Source organism: Rhinolophus sinicus, chromosome 4 (assembly GCF_057876585.1).
Source record: "Rhinolophus sinicus isolate RSI-liver-muscle chromosome 4, RSI-T2T, whole genome shotgun sequence".
Taxonomy (NCBI): domain Eukaryota; kingdom Metazoa; phylum Chordata; class Mammalia; order Chiroptera; family Rhinolophidae; genus Rhinolophus; species Rhinolophus sinicus.
In genome coordinates, this window is record NC_142504.1 from 62,503,616 (window position 1) to 62,531,470 (window position 27,855).

Genomic DNA, 27,855 nt, shown 5'->3' on the forward strand with positions numbered 1-27,855 from the left:
AACCCTCAGCTAATATCATACTCAATGGTGAAAAACTGAAAGCTTTTTCTCTAAGATCAAGAACAAGACAAAGATGCCCCCATCACCACTGTTATTCAGCGTAGTACTGAAAGTCCTCGCCAGAGCAATTAGGCAAGAGAAAGAGGTATAGGAATCCAAATTGGGTATGAAGAAGTAAAATTGCCACTTATTTTGCCCTATCTTGTATCTTCTGTGTCTCAGAATTCCCCTGGCCCACTGACCTCCCTCCTGCATTTTCTTCTCTCTTTCAAGTTGCCCTCTCACCCTGCTGTAGCCTGGAGCCTCCACTGTGCTCACCCTCTCCTAAGTCAAAAATGCTACAACCCCCCTTACTGTCTAATGCCTCAGTTTACCTCACATGTCAAGCTCTTTTTGGCATGCCAAGCCCCCACCCCCACCTGGCTCTGCCCCTCTGCAGACCCCTGGTTGTGCTGGTGGTCCTGGCCCAGCTTTTGCTTGTTCAGTAGCCTCTTCAGTCCTCCCCACTAGCGGACTCTGTCCTACAGGGACCTATGAAATTCCTCCCATCTCCTCCCAGGCCTCAAGCCTGGCCTTCCTCCATTGCTCCATTATCCTTTCTCTTCCATTCAGGATATAGTCTTATAGAGGGTCCATTCAAACCTCCCCTTGTGAAGGATAATAATAGCCAGTAATAAACTGGTTGTCTGGTGGAATTCCAGACCTTTTCTATGTATTTATCTCATGTAATCCTTCCATTAGCTCAATTATTTTTATCCACATTTATAAACAAGGAAATTAAGGCAGAGAAGTTTAATTGCCCAAGCTCACACAGATAATTGAAATTGCATTCCCCTTAGTTGGTGAAGACTTTGAAACCCCCCTCTGCCTATATACCTCAGTATTGCATCCCTAGATTCTCTCCAGTGCTAGGAACTAGGCCCACTTGGGAGTTCCCTCTCTGTCAGGCCTTAGCTGCTATGGTCTAAGGGAGCAGGACACCCCATTGACACCACTCCCGCCATGGGGTGAGGAACCTCTATTCCCCACGTGTCTAATACACCCCAAATGTGAAGTGGGCCCTCCTTTTGACACCCCGAGTCCCACTGCCACAAGGCTGCAACGTCTTACAAAACCTTCTTAGAGGGTCAGGAATAAACAACAACTCCTATTGCATGGGGCAACTCAGAGCCCTGAATCCCAGACCCCCAACTAGGCCCCACTGAAAGCATCTCCTTGCCCATTTCCCACCTGCCAGCCCATGCAAGGTGAGCTCATCCCCACCCATGGAGTGCTCCTGGAGTGCCTGGCTTCAAGTCTTGATGGCTACAGAAGGAAAGAAAGAGCTTTTAGTCTCTGTTCCTTACCTCAGCATAGATCATGACTGATGGAGAATCACCTTTCCTGTTAGAAGGGGGTGTGGACCTGCCTTAACACAGTGACTTACATCAGACCAGACAAGTCCCACATCTGCCCCTTTCCCAGGTCCCCATTGTTTCACTTCCAACACCCCCAGAGCCAGGGCATCAATAGCAGAGTCCAGGCTAATGCAGCTGGCCCTCAGCTGGTCTTTTCACACACTTCCCAATGCAAGGCATCCAGAGGAGTCAGTACTGGCTTCCCTGTAAACAGTCCTTCACAGCGGAAAAGCAGGCAACACCTCAAGCACAGGCCTATCCAAACCCAAATCAAGCCAAAAAACACTTTTCTCCCTTCTTTGGACATGCACATAGAGATTGGTTTTAGCCAGGGTGCCCACTAGAGTTCTATTTGAGACCTTTGGTTTAGATGTGTAGGACTGGGTTCCTAATCTTCCCCCACTTCAAGAGATCTCCTGAAACTATAAGATGAACATATAAGAAAAACCACCCAGTTTTCCCCTCCTATGTATTTCTCGCCTGTGTGTGCTGTTCCATCCCTCTTCCAACTCTAGGTACTGCTATATCCACATGGGTAGAAAATGGTTTTACATACAACAGTTCACTTCTGACACTTCTTGTCACCAAATGTGTGAGGGGTTTTCCCACACAAAGCAATTCTCTGCAACAGCAGCTGAGTGTCCTGTGATTTAACTCAATTTTGACACTGTCTACCTGAAGATGGTGTCAGACCCTGTAGGTTAAGGTCTCAGTCTCACAAGACTGCTCCCACCCCGTTTCAGATGTCAATCACAAGTAGTACGTCCTCAGGTTACCTCCAACTTCTATCCAACTTTGCTGTAAATTAGAGGTTCCCATGCCCCCCCCACCTCTTAAGTTCAATTAATTTGCTAGAGGGGCTCACAGAACTCAGGGAAATACTTACTAACATTTACCAATTTATTATATAATAATAGATATGATTAAAAAACACAGATGAACACTCAGTTTTTCCTCTATGTCTCTGAGACTCTTTCTGATTAGTTCATTCATTTATTCTTTTCTTTAGATTCCCCATGTAAGTGAGATCATATGGTATTTGTCTTTCTCTGTCTGACTTATTTCATTTTGCGTAATGCTAGATGGTAGGGGGGGGTGGGGGTAAGGGGGAAGGTGAGGGGATTAGAAAGCACAGTCGGTAACCACAACATTGCCACGGGGATACAAAAGTCAATTTGGGGAATGTAATCAATGATGTAAAGATTTTGTAGGGTATCCGATGGACACTTGTCCCGTTAGGGAGACCACCTCAGGGAAGAAGTAGATGTCTGATCACTGCACTGTACACCTGAAGCTGAAGCTGAACAATAATGAATGTCAAATATAATTATATATATATATATGGTTACAAGAAGCGGAGTACAACGTTTGGAATAGAGACAGTGGAAATGTAATGGCTGTATGTGATGTCAGAGGGGTAGTAGATGGGGGGTGGGGGTTGTCACTTTGTGAGGGATATAAATGACAAATGTCTATTACATTGTTTTGTACACCTGAAACTAATAAAAAAGAAATAGAAAGAAATTCTGTAAAAAATGAGAGAGAAGAAAAAAACACACAGATGAACAGCCAGATGAAGAGATTCATAGGGCGAGGTCTGGGAGGGTCCTTAGCATAAGAGCTTCTGTCCCTGTGGAATTGGGGTGCATCACTCTCCCAGTGTGGATGTGTTTGCCAACCTGGAAGCTCTCTGAACCCCATACTATTGGGATTTTATGGAGTCCTCCTCATGTAGCCATGATCAATTATTAACTCAGTTTCCAACTCCTCTCACCCCTCTAGAGAAGTGGGGAGGAGGACTGAAAATTCCAAGCTTCTAATCATGGTTTGGTCTTTCTGGTGCCCAGCTCTTGTCCAGGAGCCATCTGGGAGCCCACTCAGAGTCACCTCACTACAACAAAAGATGCTTCTAGTGTTCTTATCACTTAGGAAATTGCAATGATTTCAGGAGTTCTGTGCTAGAAACCAGGGGTAGAGAGCAATGTAGTTTCTATTATCTCACAGTAAGGATTGTAAGACTGTTAGTTATTTCCCATTTCCTTTTCTTTGTCTCCTTCTTTCTTAAGTCACAGAAGCCCCAAATTTTACACCTGGCGGTGTTTGAGCACATGACTGCTCCAAAGAAAGAATCCTCAGCCTCCTTTGCAGCTAGGCAATGATCATGGAACCCGGCCTAATGAACAGAATTCAAGTGGAAGGATATGTGCCACTTCCAGACATGCCTTTTAAAGGATGAGTCAGATGTCACTGTCCCTTTTTTCCTCTCCTTGGGCTGGCTGGAAGCAGATCCAGTAACCAAAGTGGTGGGCATTTTCCAACCATGTGGCTATGGCAGCACCTGGAGTGGGTGAAGGGATGGAGCAGCACATGACGGAAGAAGTTTAAATCCCCAGCATCATGGAGGTGTGTATCAACCAAGGAAACTTGCCAGCAGACTATTACATGGAAAAATAAACTTTTACCACTCTCTTTTTGCAATTTTTAAATGCGTTTATTTTTCATCATGCTAACAGAAGACTTTGAGGCAGTTTAGCAATATAATAAACAAAATAAAAATATGCATGAGCATATCGGGACAAAGAGGAATGCAGCAGAAAGATCAAATCAGGAGTGTGGTTTATACTGAAGCTGTGAAATCATACACTCTTCTAAAGTTGGGTCCCAATTTAGCTCAGTTTCTAGCCGTGAAGAGTACAAGAGAAGCTAATCCATGGTCGGAATATAACAGAAACCTTTTTTTTTTTCTGGAGTAGGGGAAGAAATTCATATTATAAGTCCCCCTAAAAAAAATTTTACAATGTGATGACCACTGTCTTATACTATTTTACAGTAGAGTGGTGAATTGCAGATAGCTGTTTCTTGTGACCAGCCCCAAAGTAGGCTGAGCATATGTTAAACCCCAACCAGTACAAGCAACTGCATTTGTAGTAGAGTTGGAGAATATACTATCCAACTACTCCAACTGGAGTGGGAGTGGGAGTGTGGACAGACCGCTGTGGTTCAAACTGGAGCTCTCTGTTAATCTGACTTGATCCAAATGTGGTGAGTCTGAAGAAATGGAATTCACCAGAAGCCTTTTCAGGGAGAGCCTTGCATTTATTTAGAAGAAATATTCTAATGTAGTAAAGAGGGGCTGCTGAGGATTTTAGGATCAAGAGATGGTCACAGGATTTCTCCATGTAATAAAAGGAAGAGGAGAAGGTGAAGCTGGCAAGCTGGGTGATATGGGGGGAAGGAAGAGAGGGTAGATCCTCAACAGCAGAGAGGCAAATAGTCTTAGAGAAAATGTGGGGCATGTGGTATAAGCTCCCTTCCCCTTCTCCCCTCCAAAGTCAACAATTACCCATTGTTCCCTGTGTTTTCCTGTGAACTGACCCTTTGGGGCAACTCCAAACTGGAGATGGCTCATGTACCCAAGGAGACATGGGCAAAGCAGAGCAGAGCAACAAAGAACATTGCAGGTAGCACCTGGTTATGTGAGTCCACACCTAGGGTACCTGGTTGGTCTGCGCATCCCATTAGTAACGGTCCAAAAATGCTGCTTCTCCCAAGTGAAATCTTAAGGCATGTTGAGCAGTGAGGTGTCTGCTTTCTATTCTCTGACAATGCCTGGCAGGTATTCTAACCATGACACCAGCTGTTGTAGGGTCTGCGGAGCTGGGCCAAGGATTGAAGTGCCCTTATAAATTGAATTACAAATAGGTCAAGGGTTTTAACAATAAATACATTTAAAAGATGAGGATTCACGTCACTCTACAAATAGCATCAAATTGAAATGTTTACATACAGTCTTGCCTGAAATGCCTGTATGAGACTAACTCACTCTTAGAAACATAGTCTTGGTACATAGTGAGCATTTAAAGGTAACTAGGGATGAATAGATTCATAAACGTGTCTCATCCTGGCTGTTGACGAGTTACTGATCTTCCTCTACACTTCAGTCCCCTCATCTATAAAAAGTCATGGTGTTTTGAAAATGCCTAATACTCAGTGAGGACAAGATAAATGTTAACTTCATGGAGGTTTATAAAATGTATGATTCATGGAGTGGGTAGATAATTTCCAAGTTCTAGGTTACATTAAAATTTTATTGTTCATTGAACAAATAAATACTGTGGTCCCACTTTTTAAAAAAGAATGAGGAGGGGTGGCCAGTTAGCTCAATTTGTTAGAGCGCATTGATCTTAGCAACAAGGTTGCCAGTTTGATCTCCGCATGGGTCACTGTGAGCTGTGACCCTCTCTCCACAACTAGATTGGAACAACTACTTGACTTGGAGCTGATGGGTCCTGCTAAAACACACTTAAATAAATTTAAAAAAAAGAAGGATGAGGATAGAACACAGTTTCTTTACTTCACTATTCCCAGTGCCAAGAACAGGGCCTCATGTACAGTAAGTGCTCAATAAATATTTAATGACCAAATGAATAAAATCATTCTAAATTCTCACTGCAATGGATTATCTTCTAAGAAAAAAAGAATATGTTACCAAAATTGTTTCAAGAACTAGTCAAGAACCTGACTAGATTCATTAACCTTTGGAAAAACATGGAAAAGCCACCAAAGAGTTATCCCTTGTATCATTCAGGTTTGGCTAGCTTAACAACTCAACAAGCTTGTTTCTTGCTTATGCTGCATGTCCATCATGGATTGTTGGGCGCTGTGTTCCAGGGCTCCTGTTCCAAGACATGGACATCCACCTGGAAGAGGGACAGAGATTCTGGAGAGTCTTGTGTTAGCACTTAGGTGATCTTCACTGGAAACGACACGTTGCTTCTGCCTCCGACCAACTGGCCCATGCTAGCCAGAGTCCATCTAATCCAGGGGGCAGGAAGTTCAACCTCCATGTGCCTGGACACAGGGGAAACGGAAAATCAGTGGGCAGCATTAATCACCACCCTTAAAAAAGGTCTCAGCTCACACCAGGAACATTTTTAACTATGAAGAAATAGATACTTTCCATACCAATGTTCTAGAACATAGAAAAGGATGAAAAGCTTTCTAATTCTTTATACAGAATTATCACATCTCTAGTGCCCAAACTTAATAAAGATAGCACAAAACCAAAGGTATAGTCAAATACATGAATGTCAAGATATTCAACATCCTCAATAAAATACTCATAAACTGAATCAGCTGTATATAGCAAATAATTCTTTATGACCAAACCATGTGCATCCCAGGAATACAAGGATGGGTTAAAGGAAAATATAGAATCACTTCCATTCACAATAAAATGCCATTTTCATATATTTATGTTCAAATCCTAGGTCTGTCACTTATTAACTGTGTGACTTTGGGTAAATACTTAACCTCTGTGATCCTTAGTTTTTCACATCTGTAGAATGGGCTCATCACAGTCCTTATTTCCTAGGATAATTGTAAGAGTTAAAAGACATAATGACTGTGAAGTGTTCAGAACATGTGTGTGTGTGAGATGTCAGAGCTCAATATTAGCTAATTTTATTACTATTATTGTCACATTAAATCAATAGTTATTTCAGTCATTTATCCAGCTCTTTATTCTACAAATGTATATTGAGCACCTACTATGTGTCAGACAGTCTTCTAGGATGAAGAAGTTGCTGCCCTTGTAAAGCATACATTCTAGTGGGGGAAAAAAACAGCAGAAAACCAAATAAATAAATATAGTATATCACATAGTGATAAGTGTTTGGAGAAAAATACAGCAGTGAAGGAATGGGGAGTGTTGTCTTGTGGTGAGAGTGGGGTTGGTGAGATATTTTATATAGGATTCTTGGGAAAGGCCCTTCTGATAAGGTGGGATTTGAACAGCTATCTGAAGGGAGATGGGACTGATATGAGATGCCATTCAATGTGTGGTGGATCATAAAAATGGCCACAATCCTTTGTAGCTGATTCCATCAAGATATAGAGTTTATTTCTATATCCCTTGAAGGTGGGTAAGCTTTGTGATTGTTTTGACCCATAGGCTGTGGCAGATGTCACCTTGCGCCAGGGCCAAGGCTCACCCTCAAGAAGACATGTGGCTTTCTCTCTTGCTGTGCTTGGAATCACCTCCAATCCTGTGAAAAATCCCAACCAGCCTAGCGGAAGATGAGAGATGTGTTGTTCAGCATTGCCAGTTACCAGAGGCACTGCCACCTAGATGGTCAGCAACGGACTGCATATGCATGAGTAAGTCCCTGAGGAGACCAGCAGAAGGGCCACTTGGTTGGACTCAGTCTAAATGTTATAGAATGTTAAGATAAAGAAATGATTGTTGCTTCCAGCCATGCAGTTTTGGGTTTTGTTTGTTTTATGTTGCAAAAGCTAACTGATACAGATGATTTTAAGAAATGAAATATTGGAATCAATGTTTCAGTGTGGAAATTAGATATAGGGGGCATGCATGGAAGCAAGGATGCCATTAGGAGGCTGTTTCTCTAATTCAGGTGAAAGAAAAAGGTGGTGGTGGTAGAAGAGATGATTTCTCTGAACATTTTTGAAAGTAGAACTGATAAGATTTGCTGATGAATTAGGTATGGGATGTGAGGGAAAGAAAAGAGTTGAGAATAAATTCCAGATGTTTGGCTTGAACAACTGGAAGACTAAGTGCCATTTAGTGAGATGGATATGACAGTAGAAGCAAGCTCGGAGGAAAAATTGAGCAGGTTGGTTTTGAATGTATAAAATTTGAAATGCTTATGAAGCATCCATATAGAGATATCAAAAAGACATATTACATAGGTAGAATTAAGAAGAGATGTTCAGGCTGAAGATGTAGATTTGAGTGTTATCACCATTGAAGGTATTTAATGCCCCTGGATGAGGTTGGCTAGGGCACCTGTATAGATAGAGGAGAGTTGCTGACTAAGGGAAGGACCTGTGCATTGCCATATTTTGAGATTGGGGAGATGGGAAGGAGCCAGCAAAGGTGAGTGACAACAAGTGGCCAGAGGTATGAGGAGAACCAAATGAGTGATGTCCTGGAAGCCAAGTGCAGAAAGGGCATTTAAGGAGGAGGTAGGCATTGACCAACTGTGCCAAACGCGGTAAGGTGAGAACTAAAGACTGATTCCTGGATTTGTCAACATCGAGGTATGTGTGATCTTGATGTTAGCTGTTTTGGAGGAGTGGTCAGGGCAAGGGGAATGGGAGGAGACACTAGGAAAGAAAGTATAGACAACTCTTTCAGAGTATTTGCAGAAATAGGACCAGAAATAGTGGCATGAAACATGCTGATGGGAATATTCCAATAGAGAGAGGAAAATATTAAAATGCAGGGGACAGAGGGAACAATAATTATAGCAATGCCTCAAGTAAGTTAGAGAGGATAAAACTCCATATATAAGAGAATCCCATGTACTGTTCATCTCTAAGGCTGAATCGGTAGATATATTCTCATTCGGATAAGGAACAACATTGCTTGACATCACCACTGTTTCTTAATTGTACAGAAGTTTTGGCCAAAGCACTATAGCAGGGATTAAGTACAAATATTGCAAAGGCAAAGACCAAATTATTGTTACTTGCAGATAATATATCAAAGCATACATAAATACTCTGGTGATAAGGCTTCAGAATAATTATATATTAAACCTTCCTGAGAAGTCTTTTGTAAATAGGAATCTAAAAATACAAGTTACCAAAAGTGAGACTGTTAAAGCCAGGCTATGGCAGAAATGGAAACGTTTTGCTGCCAGCACCCACATGCTTGAAAGCAGGGGAACGGCAGCAATGGACTTGGCCCTGACGGATCAAAAGCCCCCACTGTCGGTGGTTGGGCCTGATAGCCCCATGGGGGGCTGGTTTGACCCATTATTTACAAGTGACACCAGGGATGGTGGTCAAGTGGCCACTGCAAGTAACTGTAGTATATGTATATGGAGGTCCCGATGCCAGAACGACTTTGAGGGAACCTATGTGCTCTCACTATGGCCTATTACGGGGTCCCCTGTTCTGCTACATGTTAAAACTACGCAAGGGACCCCAAGCACTGCCATAAAGGTCTGTACCACAACCCAGGGAGTGCCGGTGGCAGCGACCCTCCTTTCCCAGGACAAAAAGCTAGCATGTATCCTCCCAGATGGAAGGGATTTGCCATTGTTGGTTCCTATGACTACTATTTCTTTCTGCCCATAGGTGCCTATAGGCTAATACGACACAGGGCCCCTCACGGAACATGCTTGTCTGTAGATTGTGAGGCGAGACCCTGGGGGGTGGAGTGTGGGGACAGATTCCCAGAGAGCAGTTTCTAGGCTCTTGGCCTCAGGTGGAAAGTGCTGGCTCGGGTAGTAGATGGCCATCAGCTGTAACCAGTTAGCCATTAGCCACTGATATAACTGCCATGGCTGAGCTAGCAAGTGCGGATTGCAGCTAGCAAGGGGTTGGCTGTTTGACAGAGGAACAGACGGCAGGTTGCGGATTTTGTGGCTCCTGCTTCCTGTGTCTCCAACCCAGCCGCCAGCGAGAATATAGTGGTATGTACCCCCCATCCATGGCTCCGTTGGTGTTCCTTTTTGGCCTTGCCATATCCTGCATTCTTATGCAGGGAGCAAGACAAGAGACCCCGCATGACACTACCCCAACAACCCAGCCAATAAGATGCAGTCATCATTCTGAACTCTCACTTTTCTCCAATAGACTTTCATTCAAAACAACTGCTCCCAACTTCCTCCTTTTTCTCCATAAGACAATGTTCCTCTCCTGTTTGTTGGACTTGCCTACAGTTTTTGCAATAACTTGCTTGTTCTGAGTTACATTCTCTGCTCTTCCTGCATAAATCCATTTTTGTTGGTAAAATAACTGACTTTTATTTTTAAGGTCAACAGAGGTCAACTACTAGTTGCCATTTATCATTTATTTTGCTAATTTATTTCTCTTCTATTAGAGTTAAGAAGAAAATAAAATGTTTCTTATACCCATAACTATATTGAAACAAGACAGGTGCATCTCAAAATTATGAAACCCAGGGCAAGAGTACAAATGGGGGCCCACAAACCAAATATTTAAATCATAAGACTTGCAGGGTGGCCGGATGGCTCAGTTAGTTAGAGCGCAAGCACTCAACAACAAGGTTGCCAGTTTGATTCCCACATGGACCAGTGAGCTGCGACCCCCACAACTAGATTGAAGACAATGAGCTGCCACTGAGCTTCTGAAGGGGTGGCCAGATGGCTCAGTTGGTTAGAGCATGAGCTCTCAACACCAAGGTTGGTGGTTCAATTCCTGAATGGGACGGTGGGCTATGCCCCCTTCAACTAAAGATTGAAAAATCGCGACTGGACTTGGAGCTGAGCTGCACCCTCCACAACTAGATTGAAGGACAATGACTTGGAGCTGATGGGCCCTGGAGAAACACACTGTTCCCCAATATTCCCCAATAAAAATTTAAAAAAATAAAATAAATAAAAATTTAAAAATCTTAAGACTTGCAAATAAAACCAATAAGCTTTTGTCAATTGCAAAAAGTTAAAGTCTACTCGGTATTCTGTGAGCCTCCAGTGAGACTATAATGGTATGACTCCCCTATCTATGGATCCGTGTGTGTTCCTTTTTGGCCTAGCCATATCCTGCATTCTTACGTGGGGAGCGGGACCAGAGACCCCGCAGGCCGCCTCGCACAACAAATGGCGCAGCGAGCAGGGTCTCCCACATGACACCTTGGAATGTCAGAGTAATCTCTTTTTCCAGACCCCTCATGGCACAACCTGCCACGCTCTTCAGGGTACAATCTGCCACACCACAGCAGGAGACCACAGAACTCCACATTTCTATCTTATTCCCCCAACACCATCTCTATGTGTGTAAAATATTAATTGTTAGCTATCTTGTGCACACCAATGTAAAAGAAGTATTTGTCTCTCCATTTTACTTTTTTATCCAATCCTAGAGATTTTCCTGTTTTGCTTTCTCCCACCCCCTTAATCTACCACCAATGGGTTTCATGTAACCCTCCTCCTTTGATTTTAATGTATAAAATAAGGTGCAAAATTGCCATTTTCTGGAGCATTTTCTTAATCTATTGAGATTTTGCTCCCTGACAATTGTTATTTTGGCTCAACAAACTCATTAAACTTCTCTATAGGTTTAGATGTTTCTTATGTTGAAAGCTGAAATAATATAATGGAGTATTTTACTAAGTCTTGTTAAATATCTGACCTCCATTGCACTTGACATTTCCACTTCTCAGACTTCTCTCTGGTGGGACTCACATTCTGGCTCTGTGAGCATGAGCAAGCTTCTTCTGGCAAAACCCTGCAAAGAAACATTGCCTGAGGGCCACTCCCTCCAAAATATCTCATCCCTCTTCAGGTTTTGGTTAGAATAAGCCAGCTCTGCAAAGACATTTTTGAGACAATCAGGGAAAATTGAACCAGATTGGGTATTGTTAACTTTGTTAGGTGTGATAGTGGTATTGATGTCATAGGCACGAATACCTTGGAGTGGAGACTGAAGCCCTGGGCCAAGAAGGTTCTTGGTTTCAGTTAGGAAAAAATTCAAACGTGAACTGATAAAGAGTTTAAAGTGAAAGTAAGTTTATTTAGCAGAGAGTAAGAAAAGGCCACTCCACAAACAGAGTCATGGTCTCTAATTGCTAGTGGAGGAAAGACCCCCTCCAACCATCAGGGTAGGATTTATATGTGTTTATTGTTTCCACAAAAAAATGCTTGGTAAAGAATAACAATGGTAAGTCTATCTTTAACTTCTGCAAGGTACAAAAAAGATAAGGGCAGGTTTACCTTTAACTTTTGTAAGGTACAGCCTGTGGCTAGTTTTTATAGGTTTAATTACGGGACTGGCTATTACAACGAAATCTGCTCATTAGGTTTCAAATGGTCTGTTCTCTGTGATTGTTTAATGTGTGCCTGTGTTCTGTGCCTGGTGGCACAGGAGACTTTGAATTCAATTTCCTAGTTCTTTCCTTTATAATAATAGTCCTTGTAATGCCACAGGTAACACTGGAGCTCAGATCCCTCTCCAGAGTATGAGCAATGGATACAGTGCTACCAAAAAGGAACAATAACGGAGCCATGGATAGGGGGTTCATACCACTCTATTCTCACTGGCGGCAGGTCGAGATACAGGAAGGAGGGAGAAACACCTGCCAACACTCCAACAAGGGGTCCTCCTGCATCACAGCCCCAATGGTGGCCAGTCGGGGCACAGAAACAACATCTATGCATCCGCCATTTTCCATGCCTGTGGAAGCAGCCGCAGGACTTATATAGCATACAGAACAGTGGCTATGTGCCAAATATCGTGTTTCCCTGAAAATAAGACCTAGCCAGACAATCAGCTCTAATGCGTCTTTTGGAGCAAAAATTAATACAAGACACAGTATTATAATATATTACATTACATTATATTGTATTATACCTGGCATTACATTATATTATATTATATTATATTATATTATATTATATTATATTATATTATATTATATTATTATATTAATATATAAGACCCAGTTAGGGGACAGAGCCAGGAGTGCAGGTTCCAGTGGAAAGGTGCTTACTCGGGTAGTAAATGGCCATCAACTGTGATTGGATGGCCATCAGCTGTGGCTAGTTGGCCGTCACCTGTGAGCCATTAGCCACTAATATAACTGCCGTGGCTATGCTTGCCTCAGAAAAAGGGGAGCTAGCAAGAAGATGGTGGCTGAGCTAGTAAGAGCTGATTGCAGCTAACTAGTAAGGTTGGTTGGCAGAGAAGCAGATGATGGGTTGTGGATTGTGTGGCTCCTGCTTCCTGTGTCTCCAATCCAGCCACCAGTGGGACTATAGTGGTATGACTCCCCTATCTATGGCTTCGTGGATGTTCCTTTTTGGTCTCGCCATATCCTGCGTTCTTATGTGGGGAGCAGAAGCTGAGACCCTGCATGACACCTGGTCTTATATTCTAGTAAAATAAGACCAGGTCTTATATTAATTTTTGCTCCAAAAGACGCATTAGAGCTGATTGTCTGGCTAGGTCTTATTTTCGGGGAAACATGCTAATTACAGAAGTGCGTACTCAGGGATGCATCTTGCGCATGCATGGTAGCCAGTGACCTTGTAAGCAGAGCAAGAGCTTGGGAACTGCTCTCCTAGGACGTTGTATATGGGGCTGAGCGACTGGGAACTTCTCTCTTAGAACCCTGGGACAACAGTCCTCATGCCTCTTTGCTATGTTAATATTATTGAGACAAGTTAGTCAGTATGTTGTTAGGCAGACAGGAAGGTCCCTGGTGGAATAAACAAAAGACAGCCATTTCCTAAAACTCCAGCTCCTGAAGTAACTCATTCACTCCATGACAAATGGAGTGGATTTGATTTTGTTAATCCCTTCAGGGCGGGCAAACAGAGCAAACACCGGTAGACGAATTTCACTAGAAGGTGCCAGTTCCTTTCTTCAAACGGGCAAGAGAAGATAAAAGAATAAAAGCCTTAGCCATTATGGAAGGCACTGTGGAGGTTCCTCAAAAAATTACGAATAGAATTACCATATGACCCAGCAATCCCTCTCCTGGGTATCTACCCAAAAAATCTGAAAACATTTATACATAAAGACACATGTGCTCCAATGTTCATTGCAGCTTTGTTTACGGTGGCCAAGACATGGAAACAACCAAAATGTCCTTCGATAGATGAATGGATAAAGAAGCTGTGGTATATATACACAATGGAATACTATTCCGCGGTAAGAAAAGATGCTATAGGAACATTTGTGACAACATGGATGGATCTTGAGAGTGTAATGCTGAGCAAAATAAGTCAGACAGAAAAAGCAGAGAACCGTGTGATTTCACTGATATGTGATATATAAACCAAAAACAGCAAAAGAACAAGACAAACAAATGAGAAACAGAAACTCATAGACACAGACAATAGTTTATTGGTTACCAGAGGGTAAGGGGGGTGGAGGGTGGGAGATGAGGGTAAAGGGGGTCAAATGTATGGTGATGGAAGAACTGACTCTGGGTGGTGAACACACAGTGGGATTTATAGATGATGTAATACAGAATTGTACACCTGAAACCTATGTAATTTTACTAACAATTGTCACCCCAATAAATTTGAAAAATAAATTTAAAAAATAAAGAATAAAAGCCTTTGCCCCCATGCAGGACACCCCATTCGGGACCCCCTCCCGTGAGCTCTGACCCTTTGCTTTTAATAAGCTATCCTCTTTACAACTCCTTACAACTCCTTACCTTTTCTTGGTCCATGCGAGATATGATCCCGGTACTCACAGAGAAAATTTCCTACGTCATTATGGGAATGCTTCCCCGCCCCCTTTTTCTGCCTCCCCACACTCACACACTCCAGGGTTCAAGCCATTGTTTCTCAGTCTAGTTGTGTAGGACATAGCTCCCTGGTCCATGCTGGTATTATGAGGCTTGCAGTGTCACAGCAGTTCATGGCAACTCTCGCCGGCTCACGATGGCTGTCGTCCAGCAGCCACTCACGCTGGCCACCGGCCACTCCCGGTGGCACAAGGTATCCTGCGGCAGCACTCAGCAGCCTGTGGCAGCTTATGCCAACCTCTGGCTGCTCGAGAGAGCTGTTGTTCACAATCTTAGCTGTAGAGGGCGCAGCTCACTGGCCCATGTGGGAATTGAAGCGGCAAATTCGGTGTTAGGAGTTTGGTGCTCTAACCACCTGAGCCATCCGGCCGGCCCTGGAGATGTTTTAAAAAACAGACCTTATTGATAAGATAAGCATACTCAATTATTTAAAGGTGAAATATGTTTGTTGGGATGCTTTAAAGTTCCTCCAGGGAATAAAAAAAGGTTTACGTGACAATGAACCCAGGAAGATTTAAAAAAAAAAAAAAGGCAAGATGCAGACATGACTGAAACTGGCTGACATGTGTGGGGACACTTTACTGTCCTACTTTTGTATGCCTGAACATTTCCAGAACTAAAAAAGTTAACCACAACAGCAAAACACTAATCCTGGAGACTTCATGGCTGGCCTTAGGAATGGCCAGTATTCACATACCCTTTAAAGAAATCCTCATGCCCCCTATCCTCCATGGCGATTTTGTAACTATGACCCTATATCTTCTATTTTTTTAAATTTAAACCTCTGATGTAATTCAATTTGACAGTGGTTTGGCTTGGGAGTTTTTTAAAGCTTTTTTTTACCTTTCTTTCCTTCCCTCTCCTCCCACGAAAACTTGATGACTGTTTACTGTGCATTCACTATGCATACCAGTTTCAATGGTTGTTTACTTCGGACCAGCTTGCACACCTGGCCCAGTAATTTGGGAGGAGTTTTTTGCATCTGTATGAGATTCATTCTTGACCCTGGGGCCAACCAGCCTCTAGGAAGCTCCTTTTCCTGAAGTTGTCTGGACAACTTCTCCTTCCTTTTGTGGACAGAAAAGGGGCCACAGGTTAAATCTGACAAGCTCAGAAGCCTGAAAATAACCATGTAGGATGGCATGAACATAAAAATTCCTAACCAAGGTGGGCCATGGCAGGAAGTCACATCTTTAATCTGTAGCTTTCCTTGACAAAGGTCAATCTCTACCTTAAGCGAGCCTGTCTATTGTCTTTTTGCATTTAGGATAACATGCCCTTGGAATGTCAGTAATGCCTTTTTCCAGACCAGAGCAGAAAATTATAGAATCCTTCATTATTATTCTTGTCTTCTGATTACCATCTCTATGTGCTGTAAAAAGTGAACTATTAACTATCCTGTATCCACTTATGTAAAATAAGTACCTGTCTCTCCAATTTATTTTTATCCAATCCCAGAAATTTCTGCACTTTGCTTTCTCCCACCCCCTTAATCTGTTACCAATGGATTTCAAGTACAGTGGTACCTCAGTTTTTGAACATAATCCATTCTGGAAGACTGTTTGACTTCTGAAACATTCAAAAACCGAGGCACAGTTTCCCCATAGAAAGTAATACAAAATGGATTAATCCATTCCAGACCTTTAAAATCAACTCCTAAAACTGCAAATTTAGCATGAATTTTACTATCTAATGATACCATAGATCCATAAATTGTATGGCGTTCATAAGCTGAAATGTTCGTCAACTGAGACCTTCCTTTGAAAACTGAATTACCACTGTAATCCTCCTCTGTTGAGTCTCCATATAAAATAAGCCACAAACCACCATTTTGTGGAGCATTTTCTCAATCCGTTGAGATTTTGCTTCCTGACAATTGTCATCAGTTTCGCTCAAATAAACTCTTATAAGCTTTCTGTTAGGATGGATGTTTTTTCGTTGACATTACTTGGCATAGTCGGCAGGATTCCAAAGAAGCCCACCGAGGGCCACCCTGTGGACTTGGACCCAGTGCTAGGTACCAGCAGGGGCCCATTGTGCCTCACTGGCTCCCTACCTCACATCGGGTGAACTTGGGTAAGTTTTTCATGGAATTCCAGACCTCCTTATTTTAAGGTAGGAAGCTCTGACTTTATTTGAGCTGTTTAAAAAAAAAGAATCCTCGACGTGGTGATAGGTAGGTAGAAGTCAGAAAATGTAGGAGGAGCGGTAGGAAGGGTTCCACAGTGCCCACAGAAAAAGCTCATAGCTAGCTTTCATTAACTGCCTCCAGCCACATAACTGTTTTTACAACAACAAATGACAAGAGGTGGTCTGGAGCAAGATAAGGATCTGAGTCAACAAACCTCCACCCATCTTAGGAGGTCATCCTCCCCTCCATGGAAGAACATGCACCACTTTTCCCGCCAAATAAATATGTAACTCCCTCACCCCATTGAGCAAACTATAAGTCCTCAGGACAAGGGCTGTCGCTCTCTCTGGCCCTCGAGCTCTCTGGCCTACAAGCTCTCTCTGGCCTACGTGCTCTTTCCCCCTTTCTCTTTCTCTCTATCCCCCCCACCCCCTCCTTACCTTTTCTCCCTCTCCCACCTCTCCTAGGCCTCTCTCTCTCTCCTCGCCTGTCTCTCTCTCCTCTCCCACCTCACTATGCCCATTCTCTTCCCTGAGAATGCATCACTAATAAACCCTGCTTGCATAATAATCAGCGTGCTGACCTTTGATTCTTCACTGTGTCAGCAAGAAGAACCGTGACTCCCATAACAGTGAGATAACCCAGTTTAAAGGCAAGAGTTAAGATAACTCTAGGACAGGAGAAAAAGTGGGAGGCTGGTTTTTAATTTTGACTTTTCAATTGGAATTGCTTACTATGATTCTGAACAAAACCTTTTGCTGGATAAATGAGTCTGAACTTGTTCAACTACAAATATAAGGGGCATTTACTCCCTGCAGCTTGAATTTTGGATATTCTTAGGTGACTAAGAATCTATGTGGAGGTGTTTGAGGGTACTCCTCAAAATGTGCAGTGGCCCCATACGGAATTCCAACACAACTGCAATTAAATATTTTTCTTGTCCGGGGATGTGCACATAAAGGCTGGTTACCTAGGGCTCCACATCCTCATGGGTGTACCAGACAGCCAGGGAGAGAAACCGAGGCACATAAGAGGGTTGAAGCGACTCGGGAGGTGACAGCCCCTTGGAGCTCAGCCCATAAGCAGCACACTTCAGCCCACTACATAATATCACTAGCTATTTGTTCAGACTCTGCAGATCTCAAAAGAAAACTAAAAATTGGGAAATTGTGCCTAAAAGGCTGACAAGTTCTCAGCCCCCAGTCCCATTAACACTCCTGCAGATGTATAGTTCGTAGGGAGCCTTTACTTGAAAGTACTCACAGAAGTGGAAAGATTTAACTAGAAGTGGTATCAACTTAAGATGGCCAAAATGGAGCTCTTTTGACATCTAAATTAATTTTGTGTGTGTGCATAATTAGAAAAAGTTGGCCTGAAAATCAAACTGAATGAAATAGGAGGCTTATCTCAACTGGCAAATAGAAGCCTCTGACATGGTGCAGAGAGACGTTCTTCTCTCCAGGAAGTTAGTAAGAAAATTTAGAGACTGTCTCTGAACTAAAGAAGGTTTCTGAAGCTGCTCGATGCCAACACCCCACTCTTCTCTCTTCTCCAACTGCCCCACTGTGTGCTTTACTTTGTTACCTGGACTTACTCTCCTTTCCTCTGCCTCTCTCTCTTCTCCACCTCTATTGCAGCTCCCTTTAGAGAAAAGCTCATTTCAGGTGGAGTGGAATCAGCAACCGCATTCAAAGAGGACTAAGAAATCCCCTAAAGTTTTCCCCAACCCTCTCTAGGACACTGAGGAGTTCACAAAGGAATTTGAATTAACTGTTAGAACATATAATCCTGGTTTTTCTGATTTATTCCAATTAATGTACCTAACTGGTTTCTGAGAGCAGAGCAACAAAATTACTAAATAAACTTTGCTGGTGAAACTGCTGCAAAGGAAGCTGCTTTTTTTGTAAAAAGTCAGGTCACCTTAAGGATTGCAGAAAACTCAAATGGGATTTAGAAAAAGAAAAGAAACAGAAGCAAGCATAGGGCAGCTCCAAGAGGGCATTTCCCCCTGTTACTAACACTGGGGCTACTTTATCTGTTCACACCACCCGACTAAGTTACCCTCTCCCTTGGAGTAAAGCTTCTGTACAAGTGGTAAGGACATCTAATCAACCAATGTCTGTTTAAATCAGAGTCTATTCCCCTCCAGCTAGGAAATGTCAAGGGTCAACATATTTTTACTAGTCAAATCTGCCCAATTCACCTGATAGTGTGAGACTTTCTAACCAATGATGGTCACATATTCTTCCAGAAGGGTGAAATGTATTTAGAACTAAATGAATCAGATTGAGAAAATAATTTTATTTTTATTTTATTATTATTTTCTTAAGGAGGGCACAGCTCACAGTGGCCCATGCAGGGATCCAATCAGCAACCTTGGTGTTATCAGCACCATGCTCTAACCAACTGAGCTAAACGGCCATCTCCTATTTTTTATGTTTTTAAGGAGGGTACAGCTCATGGTGGCCCATGTGGGGATTGAACCGGCAACCTTGGTGTTATTAGCACCACACTTTAACCAGCTGAGCTAACCAACCACCCCGGGAAAAGAATGATTTTAAAATAAACTACATGAGAGAAAATTCGTCTTGAGACCGACTGAATGTTGCAGGATGTTCCAATACAACTTTAGGCTTTTCCCAGTACAGATATTGGCAAGATTAAGTCAGCCCCTTTTATTAAAATAACTATTGATAATACTTTGCCTCAACCTAATATTTGCCAATATCCTTTGAGGCCTGATGCACTAGCTGGAATTAGCTCATTACACAAGATTACCTTTAAAAGGGGGGCTTATAATTCCATGTATGAGCACCTGTAATTCTATCCTTCCAGTAAAGAAACCCAATGGGAAAGGATGGAGATTTTCACAGAATCTCAGACCTATAAATATGTTACCAAAGAGGGGGGCCCTTCTCTGCAAGATGTTTGGGCTTGGCTCTCACACTGGTGGTCGAACCCAGGCCTTGGGGAGGAAAACTGGGACTCCTAGTGTTAGGCATGGCCAGAGGAATGAGTCATGGGAGACCAAAATTGGTCTGTTAGAATTTACTTGGCGTGTTTGAGCTTCGGGAGGTTAGGCTAGAAAAGACCATAACCTTCCTGAGCAAAGAGGGGTATGGAGTTTTATAGGAGAGGGTAAACGAGGCTGTTCCCCCTTCAATGTTTCAGGGAGTTTTCTTTGACAAAGCGTTTCAGGTTTCAGGGCATGACCAAGCCCTCCAGCTCCACACCCTGGCCCCACAGGGCCCTAAGAGATAAAGCAAGACAGGCTCAAGACAAGATGGCTTTTAAGATAAGGTTTCTTCTGCTCCTGGCCTAAATATGGCTTCAATACCTAGCTGCATTGCCGGGGGTAGGGCCCTCCTTGGCACGGTCTCCAGCAAAGAATTGAGACACTGTGGGGGCAGAGTCCCAGAAAGTAGTATCCAGGCTCTCGGCCTCACATAGACAGGTGCCTGGCTCAGGTAGTAAATGGCCAACTGTGATTGCAGGGCCATCAGCTGTGGCCAGTTGGCTGTCAGCTGTAACCAGTGAGCCATTGGCCACTAATATAACTGCCGTGGCTATGCTAGCAGAGGGAAGGAGGAGAGAGAAAATGGGGGCTAGCAAGAAGATGGCGGCTGGGCTGGCAAGTGTGGATGGCGGTTTGCGGACAGTGTGGATCCAGCCTCCAGTGAGAGTAGAGTGCCGCCAGAGAGAATATAGTGGTATGACTCCCCTACCTATGGCTCCGTGGGTGTTCCTTTTTGGCCTCACCATATCCTGCGTTCTTGTATGGGGAGCGGGAGCAGAGACCCCCAAGGCCGCCCTGCATTACAAATGGCACAGCGAGCAGGGTCTCCCGCACGACAGACACAGAGGTAAAATGGTGAAAGAAGTTTATTAGAAGAGAGAGTACACTCCAAAGATTTAGGAGTGGGCTTAGCACAAAAAAACGAGGCTCAAGGCATTATTAGAAGAAAAAGTACTCTCCAAAAGGTTTCGAGCAGGCGCAAGCAAAAGCAAGGCTCAAAAGGCTCAAAGGGCTCAAGGCTCAAGGTGGCATTATTAGGAGAAAAAATACAGTCCAAAGGGTTTCGTGCGAACCGAGCAAAAGAAGCTGCTCAAAAGGTGGCTGCTCCTGGGAGCCTCTGTGTTTTATCTTTTTTCCTCTGGGATGGGCTGTTCCCCTCTGGGCATGGGTCCGCTTGATTGACACCTGTGATTAATAAGGGGCCATTACCTCACTCTCTTAGACTGCGCCTGTCCCTCCCCAGAGTTCAGTCTGTTATAATGATATTAACGAACTTCTGGGCATATGTATGATATTATAATGATGGTATAATGAGGCTAGGGTGAGATGGAGGTTGTGGTGGCCTCTAACAGTAGTTAATGCTTAGGGCAGATAAGGGAAGAATTTGAGAGGTCTCCAGGCGGTGCCCCATAGATTTTGTTGGCTGTGAAGGAATGCAGGGACCCAATTACCTGTGTCAATCAGGGCATCCTGCGGGATCTCTGCTCCAGCTCCCCACATAAGAACGCAGGATATGGTGACACCGTAAAGGAACACCCACGGAGCCAAAGGTAGGGGACTCACACCACTATAGTCTCACTGGAGGCTGGATTCACATGACGTGCGACCTGCTGTCCGCTTTTCTGCCAACTGACCGACTCTCTGACTTCCCTTGACTCCCCAGTGTAGCCACAGCAGTTATATTAGTGGCCAATGGCTCAATGGTTACAGCTGATGGCCATCTACTACCCGAGCCAGCACTGTCCACGTGAGGCCGAGAGCCTGGAAACTGCTCTCTGGGGCTCTGTCCCCACAACCTATTTTTAATTGCCTGCCTTATTTCTCCTGAGAGAACTGATCCCTATAAATCACTGTGGGGAGTTGAGGGACAGGTCTCTTTTTTTTTTGTTTCTGCTTCAAGCTGAGAAGGGGGTTAGTAGAGCTGTCCCTAACCTACTGGGGATTAACGAAACTCTCGCCCTTTGTGTTCTTAAATAAACAAGAGGGGGTCTCATATCTGCCTTGGTTGGAGTTCACTGGAAGCCTCACTGGGACGTAATTTGTATCCCGACAGCCCCTAGATGAGGAGAAACAGACTTTAGTTAATAAATTTAAAGTTTTGGCTACAGGGGTAAGACTCAAATCCTATTTTAATTTCAGGTGATGTTTGTTCACCCACGAGTTAGGTCTGAACTGGCCTGGAGGAGTGTTAAAACCATTTGGTTTCTGGGATGGCTGTTTATTTACCCAAGAGTTAAGTCTGAAATGGCTTGGAGGAATGTTGGGCTGCAATGATTATAGCTCACAGGCTTTTAAGTAGTTATTACACAGGGGTGAGAGACATTCTGTGATTTAGGCCAGGATTGGAAGAATGATTAAGACCAGGTGCCAAGAAGCTAAGGAACTAGGGAAAAGGAGACTTAAAACTTCTATAGTGAGGGGGCTCTCCCTTATCAAATAGCTACCGTGTGATTCCAAATCCACATACCCTATGATCAGCTATTCCTGTGTGTACTACAAAAAATAGATTTATGTAGTACTTTGTTAAGCATTCCTGTGGCGGAAAAAAATAAAAATAAAACAGAAAATACCTCTTTGCTTTTCCACCTGGGAAGATCAGAGTTTACTTGGACAGTAATGCCCCAGGGGTATGCAGAGAGTCCCACCTATTTCTTACAGATACTAAACACTGATTTGAATGATGTTGAATTTCCCAGAAATTCTACTCTAATCCAATATGTGGATGATATACTCTTATGCTGTAGGATGTATTAGATTCCTAAGAGGACACAACTTACCTATTACAATAGCTAGTCATAAAAGACATAGGGTCTCAAAAGACAAGCTTTGATTCTGTCTATCTTGGTGTCGTGCGGGGTGGCCTGCGGGGTCTCTGGTCCCGCTTCCCACATGAGAATGCAGGATATGGTGAGGCCAAAAAGGAACACCCACGGAGCCATAGGTAGGGGAGTCATACCACTATGGTCTCACTGGAGGCTGGGTTCACCGGACGCGCGACCTGCCATCTGCCTTTCCGCCAACTGACCGACGACTCTCCTCCACTCTCCTCGACTCTGTTCCTCTCCTCTCTTCCGCTCTCCTCGGCTCTCCTCTTCTGCTCTCCTCGGCTCTGCTCGGCTCCTCGGCGATCCTCGGCAATCCTCAGCAGTCCTCGGCAGTCCCCGGCATGGCAGTCCTCAGCTCTCCTCCTAGCCGCAGCAGCTATACCAGCGGCCAATCGGCTAACCGGCCACAGCCGATGGGCAATCAGCCACAGCCGACGGCCATCCACCACCCGAGCCAGCACCCCCCCAACGTGAGGCCGAGAGCCTGTAAACTACTCTCTGGGGCTCTGTCCCCACACTTGGTTATCTCATATCTAAAGATAGGCTATTAATTAACCTTAAAGACTTAGAGGAACCTAAAGAAGCTCTAGACAATTAAACTCAGTAGTTAAAGGGCACTCTCCCTGCAGGACAGCCATCTCTGCAATTGTCATGTTATGTAAACAAACAGAAGAGATAGTTATAGGCACTCCTTTATTTGCGTTACTCATTCTGTTGAATCAGTGCTGAACTCTCATTACATTCAACACCTCTGTCAGTTGACTGGCTTCTCATAAAGCACTCTTGCTTTCTGCACCTAATGTTACTTTAAGTCAATAACGGTCTTAACCCAGCAACTTTATTACCCTCTTAACAGGATGAAGACATCCACAGTTATGTTTTGCTTACTGATCACCCTCTTGTTTCTAGGAATGATTTATAGAAAACCCTTATTGATAATGCGGACTCTTATCTGAAAGATGAATGGGGACATTACCAAGTTGGATATGCAATAACTTCCATGGTAAACATAAACTAAAGTTTCTTATTTACCTGAATAAGATTGGCCCAACAAGCTGAATTAATTGATCTAACAGGAGCTTGTAAATGAGCCAAAGATCAAATAACCAATACTTACACTGACAGTTGCTATATCTTTGGTGTAACTCACAACTTTGAAATGTTATAGAAGCAATGATGATGTAGGGGACGAGCCCCCAAATGATGTAGGGGATTTTTCTCCTGTGAGTGTGAGTGTGTGAGTGCCAGGATCGTGTCTCATGAAACCAAAGAATGGAAACACGGACCAAGGAGAGGGAAGGAGCTGTAAAAGAGGAGAGTTTATTAAAAAGCCAAAAAAAAAAAAAAAATGCAGCTCCTGAGTGGGAGGGGGTTCCCGAATGGGATGCCCCCTGACTGAGGCAAAAGCTCTTACTTTTATACCTTCCCTTGCCTTTTTGGGGAAGGGGAGCTGGCGCCTTTTAATGGAATTGTCTACCAGGTTTGTTCTGTTTGCCCATCCTGAAGGGATTAGCAAAATAACCCATTCCTATCTATCAGATCTGCCAGGCCAAAAGGGTTTGGATTTATAAGATAATTTATTAGCCTCAAGGCACTGTTACATTTTGTCCTGGAGTGGAGGAGTTATCTCAGAATCTGGAGTTTTAGGATATGGCTGTCTTTTTTTTTATTTTACCAGAGATCTGTCTGCCTAACAACATGCCAGCTAACCTGTCTAAGTGAGGCTTCTTAACTTCCTCAGGGCAGCCCATAAGAACGGAAAACAAGTTCCAGAATTTAAATTAGATATCATACAGCAACTGAAACAATTGGCAATTATCAAAAATTCCAGGACATTCTAAGGCTGCCACCATGGAAGCAAAAGAAAATAATTTAGCTGGTACTGCAGCTAGACCAGCAGCAATAAACAGCCAAATTATCCAGACTTGAGAATGTTCCTTCTTATTATTAAATCAATAAAAGACTCTTTTTTACAGGTCCAATGGATAGCTGCAGAAGAAGGGGGGGAAAAAGAAAATATGGCAACAAAAAGGGGAAAACTTTGACCCAAACAGATATAGCTTAGCATGTACATGAGCTAATGCATTGGAGTCTTGGAAAGATGGTTTCATGGTGTAAAGAATATTATTGAAAACCTCCTACTGTAGCTCATAAAGAATATAGCAGATGTTCTATCTGTCCAAAATGTAGCCCTGGAAAATCACTCCATGGTCTCAAGGACATTTCCCATTTCCTTTAGGTCCATTTGAGGTATGGTAATTGGATTTTATCCAAATGCCACCATCTCAAGGATACAAGTATGTATTAGTCATGATTTGTTTGTTGAGATATTCCCTTGCAGGAGAGCAACAGCCTTAATGTTAAAGTTATTTAAAATCATCATCATCATCAACATCATCATCATCATCATCATCCCCAATTGGAAAATTTCCTGTGAGTTACATAGTAACTGAGAGACTCATTTCACTGGGCCAATAATATAATCTATTTGTAATATTTGGCTTATTTTACAGTATTTTCATTGTGCCTATCACCCCAGTCCTCTGGATTGGTAGAGTGTACAAATAGTAAATTAAAACTCAACTAGGTAAATTTTCAGAATCTTTTAATCTCCTTTGGCCAAAAGATCTCCTTATAGTGCTTCTCAACCTGAGATATACTTTTCGTAAACACAGGCTTTCTCCTCATTAATCATTGTTCACCCTATGTGGAGTAACTTACTAAAAGGAGACATTCTACATTATTATCAAGGACTTATCAATTGTCTTAAAGAAATAAATAAATTAGTAACTGATTCACTTCAGTGTGCTCCTGGGAGGCGAAGACTTCAAAGACCACAACCAGGAAATTTTATCGGTTGGACAAGACATCAGGTAAAGACTCTCCAACCTTGTCAGAAGGGACCTTTCAGTGGATATCAGAGACTCCTCAAGGATGAGAAGCCACTGACATCAGGGTTAGACAGCTATCCCAAGACATCGAGAAGACCTCTATATCTACATAATTGATATTGAACTTAAAATAACTATTTATTTGATTGTCTTTACCAGTCTGCTAATGATATTAGTAATGATGATGATTATACTTGTTGTTTAGGCTTTTCTCAAAACTTGTACTTATATAGCCCAACTGTTAATAATTGCTGAAGGTATATAAGATAACTTTTATATTATCAATAATATTATTTTTATAGTTTTGAAATTTAGAAGGAATGTTATCATAGAAGAAAGAAAAGGGATGTGTGTATTTTTAGAGAAGTTAAAAGGACGTAGTTTGTCCTAGTAAGTTGATTATTTCTGAATGAGGAAAAGGAGACAAACTGAGAAGGATGAATAAGTTGTAGGTTATTGAAAAAAATATATTGAGAAAGGAATTTTATATATATAAATATTAGAACCCAATTATGCTTACCCCCAACTCAACATAGACTAATAATCATATTAATTCAGATAAAAGCTCAAGTGGATGTATATTTTTAATAAATGGCCCTCTATAATGGCTGCTGAGGCACAGAAAATAAATTTATTTATGAAACTCTTACTGTCCTCCTGGCCTCTAGAAATTTTTAGGTAACAATTATAATTTACACCATTGTATTCTTACAGCCTTAGCCCCTATTAAACCTTAAAGTTACAGTTCCAAGTTATACACCTAACAGAAATCAGATTAATAAATGACATTTAATTGCTTCCAATGTAAAGTAGACTGGCCATATTAAATAAAAAAGGTAAATGATTATGCCCCCGATCAAACTGGAATTCTGAATTTACCCAATCCTGATGTATCGTATTCACCTCAACAACAATATATGGTATATGGGAAGGGGACATTTTTGTTGGAAAAGGTTAGAAAATTCTTCTGTTATGCTAACTGATTTATATTATAATGACACCAAGTTTACAGTAAATACTATGGATATATATTATAATACAAATTAACTTTGCCTGAGATTAATAAAACCATGATAATGTCGATACTGAAAATCCAATGTACAGTGGTACCTTGGTTTTCTAACGTAATCCGTTCCGGAAGACCGTTCAAGTTCTAAAATGTTCGAAAACCGAGGCACGGTTTCCCATAGAAAGTAATGCAAAATGGATTAATCTGTTCCAGACCTTTAAAATCAACCCCTAAAACAACAATTTAGCATGAATTTTACTATTTAATGATATCATAGATCCATAAACTGATACACAATGAAAGCAATAAACAAAATATACTGTACTGTAAAAGCAATAATAAGTAAACACAATGTAAAAACAGTACTGCAGATGATAAAAATGAAAATGTAATTTTTTCGTACCTGCAATGATGATAGTCATGGTTTGGATGGGGGTCCCCTTCAGTAATCACAATAGGTGACTGTTCTTCAGGTGTTCTGTGGTCCTCTTCCATAATCGCAATAGGCAAGTGTTGTTCAGGTGTTCTGTAACCCTCTTCCATAATCACTGTAGGTGACTCCTCTCCTGCCATTCCTTCCCTTGTTGTCACACAGCACCCTAACCGTTTGTCCCTACCATCCTTTCCTTAAGGAAAGAGGGTTGCGGGGTTGTCCCTCTTAGGGGTTGAGTTTTATAGGTTTCCTCTCTTGGTCCCAGTATGCTGGGTCTGCGGTCAAAGACGAGTAAGATCAAGGAAGGAACGACTTAAGCCAGACGGGACCCCAGGGACCCCCATGAGTTAATGTGAAACTAGGAGGGATGCCCCTCCTCCAATGCTTTCTGGAAGCTGCTGACGCATGCTTCCGATGTCCGGCACCCCATTGTGCTAAGGAACGTTAACTGAGCGAACTTATCTCGCTTCCCGCTTAACTCATGAGGTAATTGCTCTGAGAAACCTACTCCCCCAGGGGTTGTACACACCGCACCTTGATCATGTGGGGACAGCATGCACAGGTTGCTTTGGGACAATATGATTGGGTATTGGAAATATGCTAATTGTATCAGTGGTGTGAGAGTCTTGCAGACCCTGCCCAGAATCATGTGATGCCTATTGTAAAAAAACAATAAATACCCACGAAGACCTGATTCGGGGCTCCAGTCCCTTGAGGCTGTGAGTCCCTTGGTCCTCTGTGGTTTCTTTGCATTCAGTGTCTCTTGTCTCTTTATTTCTATAATAGAATTTAGCCCTTGCCGCCTCCCTCGTTTTCCCCACTGCTTGTGTTGTGCAGGACGCAACATTTCCTGGATTTTTTTACACCACTGACACCTGGTTTAGACACCAGATCTTTTCCT

At 42.7% G+C, this 27,855-nt stretch overlaps 1 long non-coding RNA gene across 1 annotated transcript; it reads left to right on the forward strand.

The window, feature by feature from the left end:
* The first annotated feature begins 2,847 nt into the window (after positions 1–2,847).
* LOC141573174 (uncharacterized) lies at positions 2,848–27,706 on the forward strand. The gene is made up of 2 exons (XR_012498808.2): positions 2,848–3,800; positions 7,351–27,706. It is a non-coding gene; the product is annotated as an uncharacterized LOC141573174 (long non-coding RNA).
* The last annotated feature ends 149 nt before the right edge of the window (positions 27,707–27,855 follow it).